This window comes from Amblyomma mixtum, chromosome 3 (assembly GCF_055824585.1).
Source record: "Amblyomma mixtum isolate Tamu chromosome 3, ASM5582458v1, whole genome shotgun sequence".
NCBI lineage: Eukaryota > Metazoa > Arthropoda > Arachnida > Ixodida > Ixodidae > Amblyomma > Amblyomma mixtum.
In genome coordinates this window covers 409,360,134-409,383,234 of record NC_143014.1, presented here as the reverse complement: position 1 = coordinate 409,383,234, position 23,101 = coordinate 409,360,134, and the positions used below count along the sequence as shown (strand labels likewise).

At 49.5% G+C, this 23,101-nt stretch overlaps 1 pseudogene; it reads left to right on the top strand.

Moving 5' to 3' along the window:
• The first annotated feature begins 16,737 nt into the window (after positions 1-16,737).
• Positions 16,738-19,953, top strand: LOC149357583 (uncharacterized; annotated as a pseudogene).
• Positions 19,954-23,101: the final 3,148 nt, after the last annotated feature.

Here is a 23,101-nt window from a genome sequence, read left to right as displayed (position 1 = left end):
ATTTCGCGTTAGAGTAAAAAGTATTATTTTATTTTTTCTGTTGTGAGGTAGCAATAATTTATGTAACATCTAGTCTAAATCTTAGTGAGTCGTCTGCATCAACGATGTTACAGCGGCGCCTCGCATCGAGCGCCCGTACCCGCGGTCCGACGCGGCATTTCGCCCTGCAGAGGAGCTGCCCAGCCCATATGACGTTTGCATGCGCCCAATCCACCGCTGCAGCTGTCAGTAAGGAGTCCTGGGTGGTATCGCCACGCAGCCATAGGACCTGGAAGAGCATAAGACCGTCGTAAGACTAGCCTTCGAAGCCGCCAGGTCCCGAGGGATCTCGGCCGGTTGACAAGGACGCGGGGGGGAGGGTGGGGGGCAAGTCCGCCCTCCTGCCACTTATCTGAACTAAATAAAGTTTGTCTGTGCTAGCTCTGCGCGTAGCCCGTTCGAAGTGTTGTTAGCCCTCTTTTACCAACTAGCAGAGTGTTAATTTTTTTTTAATTTTGCGGCGCTGCCTTACGGCCACAGCAAATTGAATATTTTCTCTGGCCAAGTCGGTCCGCGTTTTGAGGTCAAGACAGAGGCGGGCGGGGAGCACATAGATCAGAACCCCAGAAGCGTGCACGGCGGAGTCCGGTTTGCCAGTCGCGGGTGTACTTCCGGGCGACGCGTAAAATTTTCTGTGTATGCAGGACCGAGCAAGCGACACCGGCGAAACACTTCACGCGACGGTGCTGCTCTAACAGCGCCCTACGAGGTCCACAAACAGTGCTAATTATTTACTGTCCAAAGTTCCTGCTATGCAGCGCGCGGGGCTGGAGGGAAGCGGCGGAGTGCTTGCCCTTTGCAAAAAAATACATATGAAAACAAAATGCATATGAAGGCAAAAAGAAATGAGCGCGCGCTGACACGCCGATTAACGGGGAGGACTCTGCGCAGACCTTCGTCAGTGCTGCTGTTTCCAAAGCCATAAAGGCGATCTAGTCGAGCCGACCACCCACTGAAAACTCGTCGCAGTGAAATTATTCACTCCATTTTTCCAGTCGTCTGTCCCGGCGGACGCCGGCGCACTAGCTCAACGCCGAGTTACCATGGAAAAAGGACATTTTCCTTCCTCCATGATGCGCCGCGAGCTGTGGGGGCGAGATGTAGTGCGGAAAACCCCATGGCGCTCGCGAGCTGTGGCCGCCGTGCTTTCCAAAAGTCGGTGCTAGTTGCTCGCCGCCGAAAGGCGTCGTCGCGCACGCGGAGGCGCTGAAAAAATGAGCGGCAGCACACCCGGACTGGATGTCGCCAAGAAGTCCTTCGTGCAACTCGGGCGCTGAGCAACTCCAAGTTCTACTACAGCAGGTCTGGTTTGCAAAGACGGGGCTCTTCCGGAGTATTGGTGTAGGGCAGTCGTTTCTCACTTTGTTCCGTACCAAGGCAGGACGCCCACCCACAGAGCTTACCGATACCGACCAGTGGCACGTCAACATCCTACCGCTTGCGGCCCAGCAAGGAGTAGGATGACATTTTTCTAGTGAACCGATCTCACACGTTGAACTCAGAGCCGAACTGGTTGCCTTTCAGCAGAAGGGAAAAGCTAATAGGCATGAGTATTTCACGGTCTGTGTTTTGAATATTATAAGCGTCCTAAACTACTATGTCCATCCCGAATGTATTTCTAATAGTGTATAGGTACGTTTTGGGATAATCAACGATCAATAGCCAATTACGACCGCTTAAATTTTTCTCATGCTGGTGGAGCAGAAGATAACGCTCAAACCACGTGATAACTTATCATATCATGTCTACTGTCATGTGGGGAGGGCCAGCGCAGCAACAGCAGCCAGTGGACTACCGCACTAGGCGGCCCACCCACATGTTCTGAGAACATTGAAGAAATAAAGATGTTTGTAATCAATCAATCAATCGCGCGATCACCGAACCCCTGACAGCGAGAGTCACTGAACCATCTGGCGACAACCCTCCAGAGTTGTGCACAAGTGTAGTAGAAGTTATGGGCTTCAAATGCCTAAAAATAACACCAAACGATTATGTGCAACGATGGAAACTAAACAAATTTTATTAATTCCAAATTTGCAGCTGCATAAATATTTTATAACAAAATTTAACATTTGTTTCAAAATTTAGACTGTTGCCAGACTTACGTGAATAACCTTGGCGGCCAGATTTCTGAACGAAAACTATCACTTCCCACTTTTACTAAAAATGCTCAGTGGCAACATATTATTTGCTGACACAAAAACAGCCTCATTTCCGCAGCAATCAAAACAGCGTAAGTTCCAATCTTACAACAAAGACATTGTTGTTGAGCTTTCAGATTTTTTATGCAGTGTGGCCAGACGTTTGTGTTCATAATGGCAACTATTTCTATTCGCAGATATGTTCTGTTTTATAAATGCAAAATTTGTAGCTGCATAATAATTTTATAACAATATTTAACATTTGTTTCAAATTTTTTACTTTGTTGCCAGACTTACGTGAATAACCTTGGTGGCCAGATTTCTGAACCAAACTATCACTTCCCGCTTGTACTAAAAATGCTTAGTGGGAACATATTATTTGCTGACACAAAAACAGCCTCATTTCCGCAGCAATCAAAACAGCGTAAGTTCCAATGTTACAACAGACATTGTTGTTGAGCTTTCAGATTTTTTATGCAGTGTGGCCAGACGTTCGTGCTCATAATGGCAACTATTTCTATTCGCGGATATGTTTTGTGTTTTATAAATTCAAAATTTGTAGCTGCATAAGTATTTTATAACAATATTAAACATTTGTTTCCAATTTTTTACTTTGTTGCCAGACGTACGTGAATAACCTTGGTGGCCAGATTTCTGAACCAAAACTATCACCTCCCGCTTGTACTAAAAATGCTTAGTGGGAACTTATTATTTGCTGAGACAAAAGCAGCCTCATTTCTCTAGCAAGTAAAACAGTGTGAGTTCCAAGCTTAATTACAACAAAGACATTGTTGCTGAGCTTTCAAATTTTTGATGCATTGTGGCCAGACGTTTGTGCTCATCATGGCAATTCTAGGCACTATAGCATTTCTTAATCGCAGATATGTTTCGCGTTACAGTAAAAAGTATTATTTTATTTTCTCTGTTGTGAGGTAGCAATAATTTATGCAACATCTAGTCTAAATCTTAGTGAGTCGTCTGCATCAACGATGTTACAGCGGCGCCTCGCATCGAGCGCCCGTACCCGCGGTCCGACGCGGCATTTCGCCCTGCAGAGGAGCTGCCCAGCCCATATGACGTTTGCATGCGCCCAATCCACCGCTGCAGCTGTCAGTAAGGAGTCCTGGGTGGTATCGCCACGCAGCCATAGGACCTGGAAGAGCATAAGACCGTCGTAAGACTAGCCTTCGAAGCCGCCAGGTCCCGAGGGATCTCGGCCGGTTGACAAGGACGCGGGGGGGAGGGTGGGGGGCAAGTCCGCCCTCCTGCCACTTATCTGAACTAAATAAAGTTTGTCTGTGCTAGCTCTGCGCGTAGCCCGTTCGAAGTGTTGTTAGCCCTCTTTTACCAACTAGCAGAGTGTTCATGTTTCTTTAATTTTGCTGCGCTGCCTTACGGCCACAGAAAATTGAATATTTTCTCTGGCCAAGTCGGTCCGCGTTTTGAGGCCAAGACAGAGGCGGGCGGGGAGCACATAGATCAGAACCCCAGAAGCGTGCACGGCGGTGTCCGATTTGCCAGTCGCGGGTGTACTTCCGGGCGACGCGTAAAATTTTCTGTGTATGCAGGACCGAGCAAGCGACACGGGCGAAACACTTCACGTGACGGTGCTGCTCTAACAGCGCCCTACGATGTCCACAAACAGTGCTAATTATTTACTGTCCAAAGTTTCTGCTATGCAGCGCGCGGGGCTGGAGGGAAGCGGCGCAGTGCTTGCCCTTTGCAAAAAAATACATATAAAAACAAAATGCATATGAAGGAAAAAAGAAATGAGCGCGCGCTGACACGCCGATTAACGGGGAGGACTCTGCGTAGACCTTCGCAAGTGCTGCTGTTTCCAAAGCCATAAAGGCGATCTAGTCGAGCCGACCACCCACTGAAAACTCGTCGCAGTGAAATTATTCACTCCATTTTCCCAGTCGCCTGTCCCAGCGGCCGCCGGCGCACTAGCTCAACGCCGAGTTACCATGGAAAAAGGACATTTTCCTTCCTCCATGATGCGCCGCGAGCTGTGAGGGCGACATGTAGTGCGGAAAACCGCATGGCGCTCGCGAGCTGTGGCCGCCGTGCTTTCCAAAAGTCGGTGCTAGTTGCTCGCAGCCGAAAGGCGTCGTCGCGCACGCGCAGGCGAAGAAAAAATGAGCGGCAGCACACCCGGACTGGATGTCGCCAAGAAGTCCTTCGTGCAACTTGGGCGGTGAGCAACTCCAAGTTCTACTACAGCAGGTCTGGTTTGCGAAGACGGGGCTCTTCCGGAGTATTGGTGTAGGGTAGTCGTTTCTCACTTTGTTCCGTACCAAGGCAGGACGCCCACCCACAGAGCTGACCGATACCGACCAGTGGCACGTCAACATCCTACCGCTTGCGGCCCAGCAAGGAGTAGGATGACATTTTTCTAGTGAACAGATCTCACACGTTGAACTCAGAGCCGAACTGGTCGCCTTTCAGCAGAAGGGAAAAGCTAATAGGCTTGAGTATTTCACGGTGTGTGTTTTGAATATTATAAGCGTCCTAAACTACTATGTCCATCCCGAATGTATTTCTAATAGTGTATAGGTACGTTTTGGGATAATCAACGATCAATAGCCAATTACGACCGCTTAAATTTTTCTCTTGCTGGTGGAGCAGAAGATAACGCTCAAACCACGTGATAACTTATCATATCATGTCTACTGTCATGTGGGGAGGGCCAGCGCAGCAGCAGCAGCCAGTGGACTACCGCACTAGGCGGCCCACCCACATGTTCTGAGAACATTGAAGAAATAAAGATGTTTGTAATCAATCAATCAATCGCGCGATCACCGAACCCCTGACAGCGAGAGTCACTGAACCAACTGGCGACAACCCTGCAGAGTTGTGCACAAGTGTAGTAGAAGTTATGGGCTTCAAATGCCTAAAAATAACACCAAACGATTATGTGGAACGATGGAAACTAAACAAATTTTATTAATTCCAAATTTGCAGCTGCATAAATATTTTATAACAAAATTTAACATTTGTTTCAAAATTTAGACTGTTGCCAGACTTACGTGAATAACCTTGGCGGCCAGATTTCTGAACGAAAACTATCACTTCCCACTTTTACTAAAAATGCTCAGTGGCAACATATTATTTGCTGACACAAAAACAGCCTCCTATCCGCAGCAATCAAAACAGCGTAAGTTCCAATCTTACAACAAAGACATTGTTGTTGAGCTTTCAGATTTTTTTATGCAGTGTGGCCAGACGTTTGTGCTCATAATGGCAACTATTTCTATTCGCAGATGTGTTCTGTTTTATAAATGCAAAATTTGTAGCTGCATAATTATTTTATAACAATATTTAACATTTGTTTAAAATTTTTTACTTTCTTGCCAGACTTACGTGAATAAACTTGGTGGCCAGATTTCTGAACCAAACTATCACTTCCCGCTTGTACTAAAAATGCTTAGTGGGAACATATTATTTGCTGACACAAAAACAGCCTCATTTCCGCAGCAATCAAAACAGCGTAAGTTCCAATCTTACAACAAAGACATTGTTGTTGAGCTTTCAGATTTTTTATGCCGTGTGGCCAGACGTTTGTGCTCATAATGGCAACTATTTCTATTCGCGGATATGTTCTGTGTTTTATAAATTCAAAATTTGTAGCTGCATAATTATTTTATAACAATATTTAACACTTTTTTCAAATTTTTTACTTTGTTGCCATACTTACGTGAATAACCTTGGTGGCCAGATTTCTGAACCAAACTATCACCTCCCGCTTGTACTAAAAATGCTTAGTGGGAACATATTATTTGCTGACACAAAAACAGCCTCATTTTCGCAGCAATCAAAACAGCGTAAGTTCCAATCTTACAACAAAGACATTGCTGTTGAGCTTTCAGATTTTTTATGCCGTGTGGCCAGACGTTTGTGCTCATAATGACAACTATTTCTATTCGCGGATATGTTCTGTGTTTTATAAATTGAAAATTTGTCGCTGCCTAAGTATTTTATAACAATATTTAACATTTGTTTCAAATTTTTTACTTTGTTGCCAGACTAACGTGAATAACCTTGGTGGCCAGATTTCTGAACGAAAACTATCACTTCCCGCTTGTACTAAAAATGCTTAGTGGGAACTTATTATTTGCTGAGACAAAAGGAACCTCATTTCTGCAGCAAGTAAAACAGTGTGAGCTCCAAGCTTACAACAAAGACATTGTTGTTGAGCTTTCAAATTTTAGATGCATTGTGGCCAGACGTTTGTGCTCATCATGGCAACTATGCATTTCTTATCGCAGATATATTTCGCGTTAGAGTAAAAAGTATTATTTTATTTTTTCTGTTGTGAGGTAGCAATAATTTATGCAACATCTAGTCTAAATCTTAGTGAGTCGTCTGCATCAACAATGTTACAGCGGCGCCTCGCATCGAGCGCCCGTACCCGCGGCCCGACGCGGCATATATGACGTTTGCATGCGCCCAATCCACCGCTGCAGCTGTCAGTAAGGAGTCCTGGGTGGTATCGCCACGCAGCCATAGGACCTGGAAGAGCATAAGACCGTCGTAAGACTAGCCTTCGAAGCAGCCAGGTCCCGAGGGATCTCGGCCGGTTGACAAGGACGCGGGGGGGAGGGTGGGGGGCAAGTCCGCCCTCCTGCCACTTATCTGAACTAAATAAAGTTTGTCTGTGCTAGCTCTGCGCGTAGCCCGTTCCAAGTGTTGTTAGCCCTCTTTTACCAACTAGCAGAGTGTTCATTTTTCTTTAATTTTGCTGCGCTGCCTTACGGCCACCGCAAGTTGAATATTTTTCTGGCCAAGTCGGTCCGCGTTTTGAGGCCAAGACAGAGGCGGGCGGGGAGCACATAGATCAGAACCCCAGAAGCGTGCACGGCGGAGTCCGATTTCCCAGTCGCGGGTGTACTTCCGGGCGACGCGTAAAATTTTCTGTGTATGCAGGACCAAGCAAGCGACACGGGCGAAACACTTCACGCGACGGTGCTGCTCTAACAGCGCCCTACGAGGTCCACAAACAGTGCTAATTATTTACTGTCCAAAGTTTCTGCTATGCAGCGCGCGGGGCTGGAGGGAAGCGGCAGAGTGCTTGCCCTTTGCAAAAAAATACATATGAAAACAAAATGCATATGAAGGCAAAAAGAAATGAGCGCGCGCTGACACGCCGATTAATGGGGAGGACTCTGCGTAGACCTTTGTCAGTGCTGTTGTTTCCAAAGCCATAAAGGCGATCTAGTCGAGCCGACCACCCACTGAAAACTCGTCGCAGTGAAATTATTCACTCCATTCTCCCAGTCGCCTGTCCCGGCGGCCGCCGGCGCACTCGCTCAACGCCGAGTTACCATGGAAAACGGACATTTTCCTTCCTCCATGATGCGCCGCGAGCTGTGGGGGCGAGATCTAGTGCGGAAAACCGCTTCGCGCTCGCGAGCTGTGGCCGCCGTGCTTTCAAAAAGTCGGTGCTAGTTGTTCGCAGCCGAAAGGCGTCGTCGCGCGCGCTGAGGCGCAGAAAAAAATGAGCGGCAGCACACCCGGACTGGATGTCGCCAAGAAGTGCTTCGTGCAACTTGGGCGCTGAGCAACGCCAAGTTCTCCTACAGCTGGTCTGGTTTGCCAAGACGGGGCTCTTCCGGAGTATTTGTGTAGGGCAGACGTATCTCACATTGTTCCGTACCAAGGCAGGACGCCCACCCACAGAGCTGACCGATACCGACCAGTGGCACGTCAACATCCTTTTGCTTGCGGCCCACCAAGGAGTAGGATGACATTTTTCTAGTGAACCGATCTCACACGTTGAACTCGGAGCCGAACTGGTCGCCTTTCAGCAGAAGGCAAAAGCTAATAGGCTTGAATATTTCACGGTGTGTGTTTTGAATATTATAAGCGTCCTAAACTACTATGTCCTTCCTGAATGTATTTCTAATAGTGTATAGGTAAGTTTTGGGATAATCAACGATCAATAGCCATTTACGACCGGTTAAATTTTTCTCTTGGTGGTGGAGCAGAAGATAACGCTCAAACCACGTGATAACTTATCATGTCATGTCTACTGTCATGTGGGGAGGGCCAGCGCAGTAGCAGCAGCCAGTGGACTACCGCACTAGGTGGCCCACCCACATGTTCTGAGAACATTTAAGAAATAAAGATGTTTGTAATGAATCAATCAATCGCGCGATCACCGAACCCCTGACAGCGAGAGTCACTGAACCAACTGGCGACAACCCTGCAGAGTTGTGCACAAGTGTAGTAGTAGTTATGGGCTTCAAATGCCTAAAAATTACTCCAAACTATTATGTGCAACGATGCAAACTAAACAAATTTTATTAATTCCAAATTTGCAGCTGCATGAATATTTTATAACAAAATTTAACATTTGTTTCAAAATTTAGACTGTTGCCAGACTTACGTGAATAACCTTGGTGGCCAGATTTCTGAACGAAAACTATCACTTCCGACTTTTACTAAAAATACTCAGTGGCAACATATTATTTGCTGACACAAAAACAGCCTCATTTCCGCAGCAATCAAAACAGCGTAAGTTCCAATCTTACAACAGAGACATTGTTGTTGAGCTTTCAGATTTTTTATGCCGTGTGGCCAGACGTTTGTGCTCATAATGGCAACTATTTCTATTCGCGGATATGTTCTGTGTTTTATAAATTCAAAATTTGTAGCTGCATAATTATTTTATAAAAATATTTAACATTTGTTTCAAATTTTTTACTTTGTTGCCAGACTTACGTGAATAACCTTGGTGGCCAGATTTCTGAACCAAACTATCACTTCCCGCTTGTACTAAAAATGCTCAGTGGGAACATATTATTTGCTGACACAAAAACAGCCTCATTTCCGCAGCAATAAAACAGCGTAAGTTCCAATCTTACAACAAAGACATTGTTGTTGAGCTTTCAGATTTTTTATGCAGTGTGGGCAGACGTTTGTGCTCATAATGGCAGCTATTTCTATTCGCGGATATGTTCTGTGTTTTATAAATTCAAAATTTGTAGCTGCATAATTATTTTATAACAATATTTAACACTTTTTTCAAATTTTTTACTTTGTTGCCAGACTTACGTGAATAACCTTGGTGGCCAGATTTCTGAACCAAACTATCACCTCCCGCTTGTACTAAAAATGCTTAGTGGGAACCTATTATTTGCTGAGACAAAAGGAACCTCATTTCTGCAGCAAGGAAAACAGTGTGAGTTCCAAGCTTACAACAAAGACATTGTTGTTGAGCTTTAAAATTTTTGATGCATTGTGGCCAGACATTTGTGCTCATCATGGCAACTATGCATTTCTTATCGCAGATATGTTTCGCGTTAGAGTAAAAAGTATTATTTTATTTTTTCTGTTGTGAGGTAGCAATAATTTATGCAACATCTAGTCTAAATCTTTGTGAGTCGTCTCCATCAACGATGTTACAGCGACGCCTCGCATCGAGCGCCCGTACCCGCGGTCCGACGCGGCATTTCGCCCTGCAGAGGAGGTGACCAGCCCATATGACGTTTGCATGCGCCCAATCCACCGCTGCAGCTGTCAGTAAGGAGTCCTGGATGGTATCGCCACGCAGCCATAGGACCTGGAAGAGCATAAGACCGTCGTAAGACAAGCCTTCAAAGCCGCCAGGTCCCGAGGGATCTCGGCCGGTTGACAAGGACGCGGGGGGGAGGGTGGAGGGCAAGTCCGCCCTCATGCCACTTATCTGAACTAAATAAAGTTTGTCTGCGCTAGCTCAGCGCGTAGCCCGTTCCAAGTGTTGTTAGCCCTTTATTACCAACTAGCAGAGTGTTCATTTTTCTTTAATTTTGCTGCGCTGCCTTATGGCGACAGCAAATTGAATATTTTCTCTGGCCAAGTCGGTCCGCGTTTTGAGGCCAAGACAGAGGCGGGCGGTCAGCACATAGATCAGAACCCCAGAAGCGTGCACGGCAGAGTGCGATTTGCCAGTCGCGGGTGTACTTCCGGGCGACGCGTAAAATGTTCTGTGTATGCAGGACCAAGCAAGCGACACGGGCGAAACACTTCAAGCGACGGTGCTGCTCTAACAGCGCCCTACGAGGTCCACAAGCAGTGCTAATTATCTACTGTCCAAAGTTCCTGCTATGCAGCGCGCGGGGCTGGAGGGAAGCGGCGGAGTGCTTGCCCTTTGCAAAAAAATACATATGAAAACAAAATGCATATGAAGGCAAAAAGAAATGAGTGCGCGCTGACACGCCGATTAACGGGGAGGACTCTGCGTAGACCTTCGTCAGTGCTGCTGATTCCAAAGCCATAAAGGCGATCTAGTCGAGCCGACCACCCACTGAAAACTCGTCGCAGTGAAATTATTCACTCCATTCTCCCAGTCGCCTGTCCCGGCGGCCGCCGGCGCACTCGCTCAACGCCGAGTTACCATGGAAAACGGACATTTTCCTTCCTCCATGATGCGCCGCGAGCTGTGGGGGCGAGATCTAGTGCGGAAAACCGCTTGGCGCTCGCGAGCTGTGGCCGCCGTGCTTTCAAAAAGTCGGTGCTAGTTGTTCGCAGCCGAAAGGCGTCGTCGCGCGCGCTGAGGCGCAGAAAAAAATGAGCGGCAGCACACCCGGACTGGATTTCGCCAAGAAGTGCTTCGTGCAACTTGGGCGCTGAGCAACGCCAAGTTCTCCTACAGCAGGTCTGGTTTGCGAAGACGGGGCTCTTCCGGAGTATTGGTGTAGGGCAGTCGTTTCTCACTTTGTTCCGTACCAAGGCAGGACGCCCACCCACGGAGCTGACCGATACCGACCAGTGGCACGTCAACATCCTACTGCTTGCGGCCCAGCAAGCAGTAGGATGACATTTTTCTAGTGAACGGATCTCACACGTTGAACTCAGAGCCGAACTGGTCGCCTTTCAGCAGAAGGGAAAAGCTAATAGGCTTGAGTATTTCACGGTGTGCGTTTTGAATATTATAAGCGTCCTAAACTACTATGTCCTTCCCGAATGTATTTCTAATAGTGTATAGGTACGTTTTGGGATACTCAACGATCAATAGCCAATTACGAACGCTTAAATTTTTCTCTTGCTGGTCGCGCTGAAGATAACGCTCAAACCACGTGATAACTTATAATATCATGTCTACTGTCATGTGGGGAGGGCCAGCGCAGCAGCATCAGCCAGACCACTACCGCACTAGGCGGCCCACCCACATGTTCTGACACATTGAAGAAATAAAGATGTTTGTAATCAATCAATCAATCGCGCGATCACCGAACCCCTGACAGCGAGAGTCACTGAACCAACTGGCGACAACCCTTTAGAGTTGTGCACAAGTGTAGTAGAAGTTATGGGCTTCAAATGCCTAAAAATTACACCAAACGATTATGTGCAACGATGGAAACTAAACAAATTTATTAATTCCAAATTTGCAGCTGCATAAATATTTTATAACAAAATTTAACATTTGTTTCAAAATTTAGACTGTTGCCAGACTTACGTGAATAACCTTGGTGGCCAGATTTCTGAACGAAAACTATCACTTCCCACTTTTACTAAAAATGCTCAGTGGCAAATTGTTATTTGCTGACACAAAAACAGCCTCATTTCCGCAGCAATCAAAACAGCGTAAGTTCCAATCTTACAACAAAGACATTGTTGTTGAGCTTTCAGATTTTTTATGCAGTGTGGCCAGACGTTTGTGCTCATAATGGCAACTATTTTTATTCGCGGATATGTTCTGTGTTTTATAAATTCAAAATTTGTAGCTGCATAATTATTTTATAAAAATATTTAACATTTGTTTCAAATTTTTTACTTTGTTGCCAGACTTACGTGAATAGCCTTGGTGGCCAGATTTCTGAACCAAACTATCACTTCCCGCTTGTACTAAAAATGCTTAGTGGGAACATATTATTTACTGACACAAAAACAGCCTCATTTCCGCAGCAATCAAAACAGCGTAAGTTCCAATCTTACAACAGAGACATTGTTGTTGAGCTTTCAGATTTTTTATGCCGTGTGGCCAGACGTTTGTGCTCATAATGGCAACTATTTCTATTCGCGGATATGTTCTGTGTTTTATAAATTCAAAATTTGTAGCTGCATAATTATTTTATAAAAATATTTAACATTTGTTTCAAATTTTTTACTTTGTTGCCAGACTTACGTGAATAACCTTGGTGGCCAGATTTCTGAACCAAACTATCACTTCCCGCTTGTACTAAAAATGCTTAGTGGGAACATATTATATGCTGACACAAAAACAGCCTCATTTCCGCAGCAATCAAAACAGCGTAAGTTCCAATCTTACAACAGAGACAATGTTGTTGAGCTTTCAGATTTTTTATGCCGTGTGGCCAGACGTTTGTGCTCATAATGGCAACTATTTCTATTCGCGAATATGTTCTGTGTTTTATAAATTCAAAATTTGTAGCTGCCTAAGTATTTTATAACAATATTTAGCATTTGTTTCAAAATTTTTACTTTGTTGCCAGACTTACGTGAATAACCTTGGTGGCCAGATTTCTGAACGAAAACTATCACTTCCCGCTTGTACTAAAAATGCTTAGTGGGAACTTATTATTTGCTGAGACAAAAGGAACCTCATTTCTGCAGCAAGTAAAACAGTGTGAGCTCCAAGCTTACAACAAAGACATTGTTGTTGAGCTTTCAAATTTTTGATGCATTGTGGCCAGAGGTTTGTGCTCATCCTGGCAACTATGCATTTCTTATCGCAGATATATTTCGCGTTAGAGTAAAAAGTATTATTTTATTTTCTCTGTTGTGAGGTAGCAATAATTTATGCAACATCTAGTCTAAATCTTAGTGAGTCGTCTGCATCAACGATGTTACAGCGGCGCCTCGCATCGAGCGCCCGTACCCGCGGTCCGACGCGGCATTTCGCCCTGCAGAGGAGCTGCCCAGCCCATATGACGTTTGCATGCGCCCAATCCACCGCTGCAGCTGTCAGTAAGGAGTCCTGGGTGGTATCGCCACGCAGCCATAGGACCTGGAAGAGCATAAGACCGTCGTAAGACTAGCCTTCGAAGCCGCCAGGTCCCGAGGGATCTCGGACGGTTGACAAGGACGCGGGGGGGAGGGTGGGGGGCAAGTCCGCCCTCCTGCCACTTATCTGAACTAAATAAAGTTTGTCTGTGCTAGCTCTGCGCGTAGCCCGTTCCAAGTGTTGTTAGCCCTCTTTTACCAACTAGCAGAGTGTTCATTTTTCTTCAATTTTGCTGCGCTGCCTTACTGCCACAGCAAATTGAATATTTTCTCTGGCCAAGTCGGTCCGCGTTTTGAGTTCAAGACAGAGGCGGGCGGGGAGCACATAGATCAGAACCCCAGAAGCGTGCACGGCGGAGTCCGATTTGGCAGTCGCGGGTGTACTTCCGGGCGACGCGTAAAATGTTCTGTGTATGCAGGACCAAGCAAGCGACACGGGCGAATCACTTCACGCGACGGTGCTGCTCTAACAGCGCCCTACGAGGTCCACAAACAGTGCTAATTATTTACTGTCCAAAGTTTCTGCTATGCAGCGGGCGGGGCTGGAGGGAAGCGTCGGAGTGCTTGCCCTTTGCAAAAAAATACATATGAAAACAAAATACATATAAAGGCAAAAAGAAATGAGCGCGCGCTGACAGGCCGATTAACGGGGAGGACTCTGCGTAGACCTTGGCCAGTGCTGCTGTTTCCAAAGCCAGAAAGGCGATCTAGTCGAGCCGACCACCCACTGCAAACTCGTCGCAGTGAAATTATTCACTCCATTCTCCCAGTCGCCTGTCCCGGCGGCCGCCGGCGCACTCGCTCAACGCCGAGTTACCATGGAAAAAGGACATTTTCCTTCCTCCATGATGCGCCGCGAGCTGTGGGGGCGAGATCTAGTGCGGAAAACCGCATGGCGCTCGCGAGCTGTGGCCGCCGTGCTTTCCAAAAGTCGGTGCTAGTTGTTCGCAGCCGAAAGGCGTCGTCGCGCGCGCGGAGGCGCAGAAAAAATGAGCGGCAGCACACCGAGAGGGCGCTGCGGTCGCCGACGGGAGGGGACGCGCTTCTCATCGGCCCCTGCTTTTATGCCAATTAACGCAATGTTAATTTACAGTTACCGCGATATATTTGGTATCAAAGTGTGCGCGAAGGTGCGGGGCATCGACCGGTACCAGTTTTGACCAAGCGGTACGTGATTCTCCCGATTTACGAGGACTTTTCTCTGGTGCGGTGCTAGGCCTAGCGTCGGCCTACCACATGTACGGCCACCGGTGGCGACGGGCCCGGCCGCTAGGCCTAACCCGACGACGAGTACGACCAAGATGGCGTCCGACATGGAAGTGGCCACGTCGATGGGAGACAACATAACGTCAGCGTCGAGCATCGGCAGTCTCGGCGGGCGTACGTCCAATGAAGTTCCCGGAGAGGACATTACACCGTTAGAAGCCGAAGGCTGGTCGGCCTCCGGCAAGCGCATCAAGCAGATCATGGGCGGCAAGGAAAACGGTCAGTCCGCCGCCACTACTCGCCAGTCTAGACCCAAGACTAGGGCCAGTTTTGCTAAGAGAGTTGCAGCCTCGGTAACGAAAGCGGCGATGATGCCGATAGACATGCCGAAGGAAGACACCAAGATAGTCATGAGACCATGGGGAGGTCTCAACGTAGCGAGAACTGAGGTTTCAATAATTATGTCGGCCGTCATGACGGCGGTTCGAATAACGAAGGAAGAAGCCAAAGCAGACATCATCTGCACGAACGCGCAGCAAAACATCATCGTGGTCAGCCCCCCGGACGAGAGGCGTGCCACGCTGTACTCTAAGGTCAAAACCCTAAACGTAGGAGACAAGGCATACGAAGTCAGCGCCTACCGAACGGCGCCGGACGGCACGGTCAAGGGAGTCATCCGAGGCATAGCCGTACACGACACCCCGGAAGAGATAACCGAAAACATCGTGAACCCATGCAACCCCCTAGCGGTAGCGGTAGAGGCGCACAGAATCGGCAATACAACCACAGTGATAGTACTCTTCGCCGGACAAAAAGTACCGAACTACGTCAAGTATGGCTCGATATTAGTCAGGTGCGGGCTTTACCGCAAGCACTTTGACGTGTGCAGCCAATGCGGCAGGATCGGCCATAGAAGAGACGTATGCCCGAATCCCAATGCCAAAGTATGCTTCGGCTGCGGAATCGTGAACCCCAGCGAGGATCACAAACGCGAATGCAAGCCCAAGTGCAAGCTCTGCGGGGGACAGCATCCAACGGGCGAGAGGGAATGCAAAAACAAGTACAAGATGCCGTATGTGGTCAAAAAACGGCAATGGGAACGCAAGATGGAAGCCATGCAGCAACAACTGGGTCCGAAAAGCTTTCCGCCGCTGCGAGCGCCGTCTGCTGAGAGGCCCCGCGGGGATTCGAGGCAGCGCGACAGCAGCCGCAAGAGGGACAACAGCAAGGGAGGCAGGAGCGCCAGCCGCCACAGACCGTCGCAGTCGGGGGAAAGAGTCACCTGGGCCGAAGCAGTCAAGGCTAACATGGCAGAGAAAAGACAACCACCGGCGCAAAACGCCACGAAGAAGTTCCAAGAAGAGAATGCAATGGTAATAAAAGCCCTAAGAGACGAGAACGAGAAGCTAAGGCAGAGAATCGCCGAGCAGGACGCAACCATCAAGGAAATCAACGCGAAGCTAACGACATTAATTGTGATGCAACAACAGCAGCAGCTGCTGCCGAAGCCCGCACAAGAGAGGGAACAAGAAGAGATAACCGAGGACGAACTAGAGGTCGAGGTGTACCCGAGAGCCACGAGAACGGCGGGACCGGCTCCCAAGAGGAGAGCCATAGAGGTCGCCAAGGAACGAAAGACAATGGAGAGAATCGAAAAACAGGACGTCAGACTCGACCGTCTGGAGGCGACCAGCAAGGAAACCAACGAACGACTTACTGCGCTCGCGCAAACGGTTCAGCAGATGACAACGAATATACAGAGCACGATCCAGAACATGATGGCGCAAATGCAAGCACAGCTGCAGACGCAGATACAGGCACAAATACAATGTATGGAAGCACAGATCACCGCCAAACTGCAGCAATCATGGACGGGACAGCAAGTACAGCAGCATCCACACCCCCAGTGAGAGACCTCTTGGTCTGGCACTGGAACTGCAACGGCTTTACCGGCAAGAGAGCAGTGCTGCAGCAACACTTGCAGCAACTAACGAGGAAACCAGACGTCATAATGATTCAAGAAACACACAGCGAAGAGACGCCGAAACTACCGGGCTACCGGTCGCACGACAGCCCGCCCAGCAAAAGGGACACGTCCAAGGGCAAGGGCAGAGGGGTCTGCACCTTCGTTAGGAGAGGGATCACCTTCGTGGAACACGAAATGATCGGCAGAAGCGCCATCGAACACTGCACGGTGGAAGTAATCACGGGAAAGAAAAGGAGGGAGAGCACTTTCCTGGTGAACGTCTACAGCAACCCGTCCCACGGACAACAGAAATTCAAGGCACTGTTCCACAAGGCAGCTTCAGTCGCGGGAAGCAATACGCTCGTAGTGTGCGGAGACTTTAACGCACCGAGCCAAGACTGGGGCTACCACAGAACGACGGTCAAGGGGAGAGAGCTGATGCAAGACGCCACCGACGTCGGACTGAACCTAATCACGGATCCGGCCTTTCCCACCAGGATCGGCACATCTCTTCCGAGAGACACAACTCCGGACCTTACCTTCATCAAAACTGAAGGAGGATCAAGAGAAGCGAAATGGAGAAACACGGGCCAAGAGCTGGGCAGCGATCACTACATCGTAGAGGTCGTCATACTGCTCGAAGGCCAAGGCAACACCGGCATAAGAAAGAATCGCATTACGGACTGGGACGCCTTTCGAAAGGCGCTACCCGCGGTGCAAGAGGACATTACGGACATCGAGCAATGGGCGGCCAACGTCGTTGAGACGACGGAAGGAGCCACCAAAGAGCTAGAGACGGACGAACAGATAGACAAGATGGACAGACGGCTGGCCAACCTGATAGAAGCCAAGCAGTCCATAAAGGCGAGGTGGCAGAAGCGACGAACCAACCGAAGTCTAAGGAAGAAGATCGCCGAGCTTAACAGGCAGATCGAGGTCCACTGCAGGGTGCTATGCACCCAACAGCGGAACGAGGCCTGCAACGAAGCCGACGGACAGATGCACAAGGGCAAGACGTGGAACATGCTGCGGCACCTCCGCGACGAATCCAAGACCAAGGGCCACCAACACAACAACCTGGCCAGGATCCTACACAAGGCAATCTGCGAACACGGGGAGGACGAGGTCAAGCGGCGCTTGGACGCCAAGTACCTGCCGACCACCCCCACGGAAAGACACCCGGATTACCAAGGCAAGGAGAACGAGACGCTAGATCGCGACATCCAGACCTGGGAAGTAAGAGTTGCCCTGCAGGAACTCAATGGAAGGTCTGCCGCGGGTCCCGATCGAGTGACCAACAGAGCGCTCAAGAACCTCAACGAAGCGGCCATCGAAACGCTCACGAACTTCTACAACAAGTGCTGGCAAGAAGGAAGGCTACCCAAGCAATGGAAAGCAGCCAAGACGATCCTCATCCCCAAGCCTGGCAGGCCGCCCAACATAGAGAACCTCAGGCCGATCTCACTCACTTCGTGCGTGGGAAAGGTCCTCGAGCACGTTCTCATGAACAGGTGGCAGCGTTACCTGGATGAATCGGAGCTTTACCCAAACTCCATCATCGGGTTTCGGAACAAACTCGCGACGCAAGACGCCATGATCTTACTGAAGAACGAGATCATCGACGATACGACGGGCACCAAGGACAACAGAGCCGTACTCGGGCTGGACTTGCAGAGCGCCTTTGATAAAGTGAGGCACTCGGCTATCCTGGCCCAAGTATCCAGGCTAAACATGGGCAGGAGGACATACCAGTACATCAAAGACTTCCTGACGGAACGAACCACCGAAATCTTGTCGGGAGACCTACAGCTCGAAGAGAAGAAGCTGGGCAGCGTCGGAACTCCGCAGGGGTCGGTGATCTCCCCGCTACTCTTCAACCTCGTGATGATCGGGGTGGCCACCCGGCTAGAAAGAGTAGCGGGAGTCCGGCACACCATCTACGCCGACGACGTGACGCTATGGGTACCGGGAGGAAGCGACGGACACATCGAGACAACGCTGCAAGAAGCGGTCAACGCCATCGACGAGCAGCTGGACGGGTCTGGACTCGTTTGCTCCCCGGCCAAGTCAGAACTGCTGGTGATTCCCCCGAAAGGATCGTGCAGGAAAAGAAAGAATATGGAAGTCAAGTACGAGCGTCCCAAGATCACGGTCAAGACGGCGGGAGGACAGGTAATACCGGAGGTCGAGAAGATTCGGATACTCGGGCTGCTCGTCCAGCGAAACCGAGTCAACGGTGACACGGTCAACAAGCTCGCGGGCAAGGCGGCTGCGGCAATGAGACTCATCAAGAGGGTGTCCAACAGAAAAGCGGGGATGAAGGAGGAGAGCCTGACTAGGCTCGTTCAATCCTTCGAGTTTAGCCACATAACGTACGTGGCCGCCTTCCACAACTGGAGGCCGAGTGAACTTAACAAGATAGACGCCACCATACGCAAGGCGTATAAGGCGGCACTCGGTCTCCTCGGGGGCACGAGCACCGAAAAATTCATGGCGCTGGGAGTCCACAACACACTGGACGAAATAGCCGAAGCACAGAGAACGGCGCAACTCGAGCGTCTGTCCGAAACGAGAACCGGAAGACAGATACTGCGGGACCTTGGCCTCGAACCGAGGGAAGGCAAGCAGCAGAAAGACGTACCTATACCAGATAGCATCAACAGAAAGCTCAGGGTCTTCCCGATCCCGAAGAACGTGAACCCCGAGCACAACAGGGAGCGGAGGTTGGCGAGGGCCAGGGCTCTCGTGGACCTCCACGCCAGAGAAGAAGGCGCCGCCTACGTGGACTCGGCATAGTATCAAGGGAGCACCGACGCATACGCGGCGGTGGTTGTCGGGGATCGACGGGTGCAACGAAGACCACGGTGAGCGTCCGGACTCGAGAAGCGCACCGGGCGGAGGAGGTGGCCATCGCCTTGGCCGTTTCCGACCCCGGATGTACTACAGTGTTGTGTGACTCTAGAACGGCAGTGAAGAACTACGCCAAGGGTAGGGTATGTAGTGAGGCCGCGAGCATACTGCGCAAGGCCGAAGACATCGGACGCAACAGTCCTGTGGTGATCAAGTGGTTTCCGGCCCACATGGGCAGTGACGTGTCGGAACGCGGAAACGTGAACGACAACGAGACGGCCAACTCGGCCGCGCGAGGACTAACCAACCGCGCGGCTGAAAGCACGGCCGACTCGGAGTCCTGGTCGCGGCGCAGTGCCAAGGACAAGATGACCACCTTCAACGAAATAGTGAAATGGTACAGACTGAACAGACAGACTATGCCGCCACCTCACCCGGGGCTTACCCGGAAGGAGGCAGTGTTATATAGACAGTTACAGACGGGGTCCCTGCTCACCCCGGTGCTAGCTAAGCACGTGTGTCCGAGTGTGCACGCGAGCGACATATGCAGACTGTGCGCGAAGGAGAGAGCCACCGCGGCTCACATCCTTTGGGACTGTAGAGTAAATCCGCGCGAAGCCAGCGAGAAGACGACGATCCCGCCGCAGCTAGAGGCTGCAACGAGGAGCTGTGATCAAAAGACACAACTCAAGGCCGTCCAGCAGGTCTCGGCAGCTCTCGAGAGGCAGCGACCGAGCGCAACCGAGGAGAGGGGGCGGCACCCCCAGGAAGGGGGCGGCCGCCCTCTCGAACCCGCGGAAGTAGCGAGGGACGTAACAAGACCTCAAGGAGCACAACGCACGAGATTGACGTAGTGGCCGCGTCGCGGTAAAAGCTTGTCCTCCCTGCTTGGAGGGAGCCTAACCGACTCTGCAGGCTTTCTAAATAGAAGTTGTTCTCTCTCTCTCTCGCAGCACACCCGGACTGGATGTCGCCAAGAAGTCCTTCGTGCAACTTGGGCGCTGAGAAACTCCAAGTTCTCCTACAGCAGGTCTGGTTTGCGAAGACGGGGCTCTTCCGGAGTATTGGTGTAGGGCAGTCGTTTCTCACTTTGTTCCGTACCAAGGCAGGACGCCCATCCACAGAGCTGACCGATACCGACCAGTGGCACGTCAACATCCTACTGCTTGCGGCCCAGCAAGGAGTAGGTTGACATTTTTCTAGTGAACGGATCTCACACGTTGAACTCAGAGCCGAACTGGTCGCCTTTCAGCAGAAGGGAAAAGCTAATAGGCTTGAGTATTTCACGGTGTGTGTTTTGAATATTATAAGCGTCCTAAACTACTATGTCCTTCCCGAATGTATTTCTAATAGTGTATAGGTACGTTTTGGGATAATCAACGATCAATAGCCAATTACGACCGCTTAAATTTTTCTCTTGCTGGTGGAGCAGAAGATAACGCTCAAACCACGTGATAACTTATAATATCATGTCTACTGTCATGTGGGGAGGGCCAGCGCAGCAGCAGCAGCCAGTGGACTACCGCACTAGGCGGCCCACCCACATGTTCTGAGAACATTGAAGAAATAAAGATGTTTGTAATCAATCAATCAATCGCGCGATCGCCGAACCCCTGGCAGCGAGAGTCACTGAACCAACTGGGGACAACCCTGCAGAGTTGTGCACAAGTGTAGTAGAAGTTATGGGCTTCAAATGCCTAAAAATTACACCAAACGATTATGTGCAACGATGGAAACTAAACAAATTTTATTAATTCCAAATTTACAGCTGCATAAATATTTTATAACAAAATTTAACATTTGCTTCAAAATTTAGACTGTTGGTAGACTTATGTGAATAACCTTGGTGGCCATATTTCTGAACCAAACTATCACTTCCCGCTTGTACTAAAAATGCTTAGTGGGAACATATTATTTGCTGACACAAAAACAGCCTCATTTCCGCAGCAATCAAAACAGCGTAAGTTCCAATCTTACAACAAAGGCATTGTTGTTGAGCTTCCAGATTTTTTATGCCGTGTGGCCAGACGTTTGTGCTCATAATGGCAACTATTTCTATTCGCGGATATGTTCTGTGTTTTATAAATTCAAAATTTGTAGCTGCCTAAGTATTTTATAACAATATTTAAGATTTGTTTCAAATTTTTTACTTTGTTGCCAGACTTACGTGAATAACCTTGGTGGCCAGATTTCTGAACGAAAACTATCGCTTCCCGCTTGTACTAAAAATGCTTAGTGGGAACTTATTATTTGCTGAGACAAAAGGAACCTCATTTCTGCAGCAAGTAAAACAGTGTGAGCTCCAAGCTTACAACAAAGGCATTGTTGTTGAGCTTTAAAATTTTTGATGCATTGTGGCCAGACGTTTGTGCTCATCATGGCAACTATACATTTCTTATCGCAGATATATTTCGCGTTAGAGTAAAAAGTATTATTTTATTTTTTCTGTTGTGAGGTAGCAATAATTTATGCAACATCTAGTCTAAATCTTAGTGAGTCGTCTGCATCAACGATGTTACAGCGGCGCCTCGCATCGAGCGCCCGTACCCGCGGTCCGACGCGGTGCCCAGCCCATATGACGTTTGCATGCGCCCAATCCACCGCTGCAGCTGTCAGTAAGAAGTCCTGGGTGGTATAGCCACGCAGCCATAGGACCTGGAAGAGCATAAGACCGTCGTAAGACTAGCCTTCGAAACCGCCAGGTCCCGAGGGATCTCGGCCGGTTGATAAGGACGCGGGGGGGAGGGTGGGGGGCAAGTCCGCCCTCCTGCCACTTATCTGAACTAAATAAAGTTTGTCTTTGCTAGCTCTGCGCGTGGCTCGTTGCAAGTGTTGTTAGCCCTCTTTTACCAACTAGCAGAGTGTTCATTTTTCTTTAATTTTGCTGCGCTGCCTTACGGCCACAGCAAATTGAATATTTTCTCTGGCCAAGTCGGTCCGTGTTTTGAGGCCAAGACAGAGGCGGGCGGGGAGCACATAGATCAGAACCCCAGAAGCGTGCACGGCGGAGTCCGATTTGCCAGTCGCGGGTGTACTTCCGGGCGACGCGTAAAATTTTCTGTGTATGCAGGACCAAGCAAGCGACACGGGCGAAACACTTCACGCGACGGTGCTGCTCTAGCAGCGTCCTACGAGGTCCACAAACAGTGCTAATTATTTACTGTCCAAAGTTCCTGCTATGCAGCGCGCGGGGCTGGAGGGAAGCGGCGGAGTGCTTGCCCTTTGCAAAAAAATACATATGAAAACAAAATGCATATCAAGGCAAAAAGAAATGAGCGCGCGCTGACACGCCGATTAACGGGGAGGACTCTGCGTAGACCTTCGTCAGTGCTGCTGTTTCCAAAGCCATTAAGGCGATCTAGTCGAGCCGACCACCCACTGAAAACTCGTCGCAGTGAAATTATTCACTCCATTCTCCCAGTCGCCTGTCCCGGCGGCCGCCGCCGCACTAGCTCAACGCCGAGTTACCATGGAAAAAGGACATTTTCCTTCCTCCATGATGCGCCGCGAGCTGTGGGGGCGAGATCTAGTGCGGAAAACCGCATGGCGCTCGCGAGCTGTGGCCGCCGTGCTTTCCAAAAGTCGGTGCTAGTTGTTCGCAGCCGAAAGGCGTCGTCGCGCGCGCGGAGGCGCAGAAAAAATGAGCGGCAGCACACCGAGAGGGCGCTGCGGTCGCCGACGGGAGGGGACGTGCTTCTCATCGGCCCCTGCAATTATGCCAATTAACGCAGTGTTAATTTACAGTTACCGCGATATATTTGGTATCAAAGTGTGCGCGAAGGGGCGGGGCATCGATCGGTACCAGTTTTGACCAAGCGGTACGTGATTCTCCCGATTTACGAGGACTTTTCTCTGGTGCGGTGCTAGGCCTAGCGTCGGCCTACCACAAGTACGGCCACCGGTGGCGACGGGCCCGGCCGCTAGGCCTAACCCGACGACGAGTACGACCAAG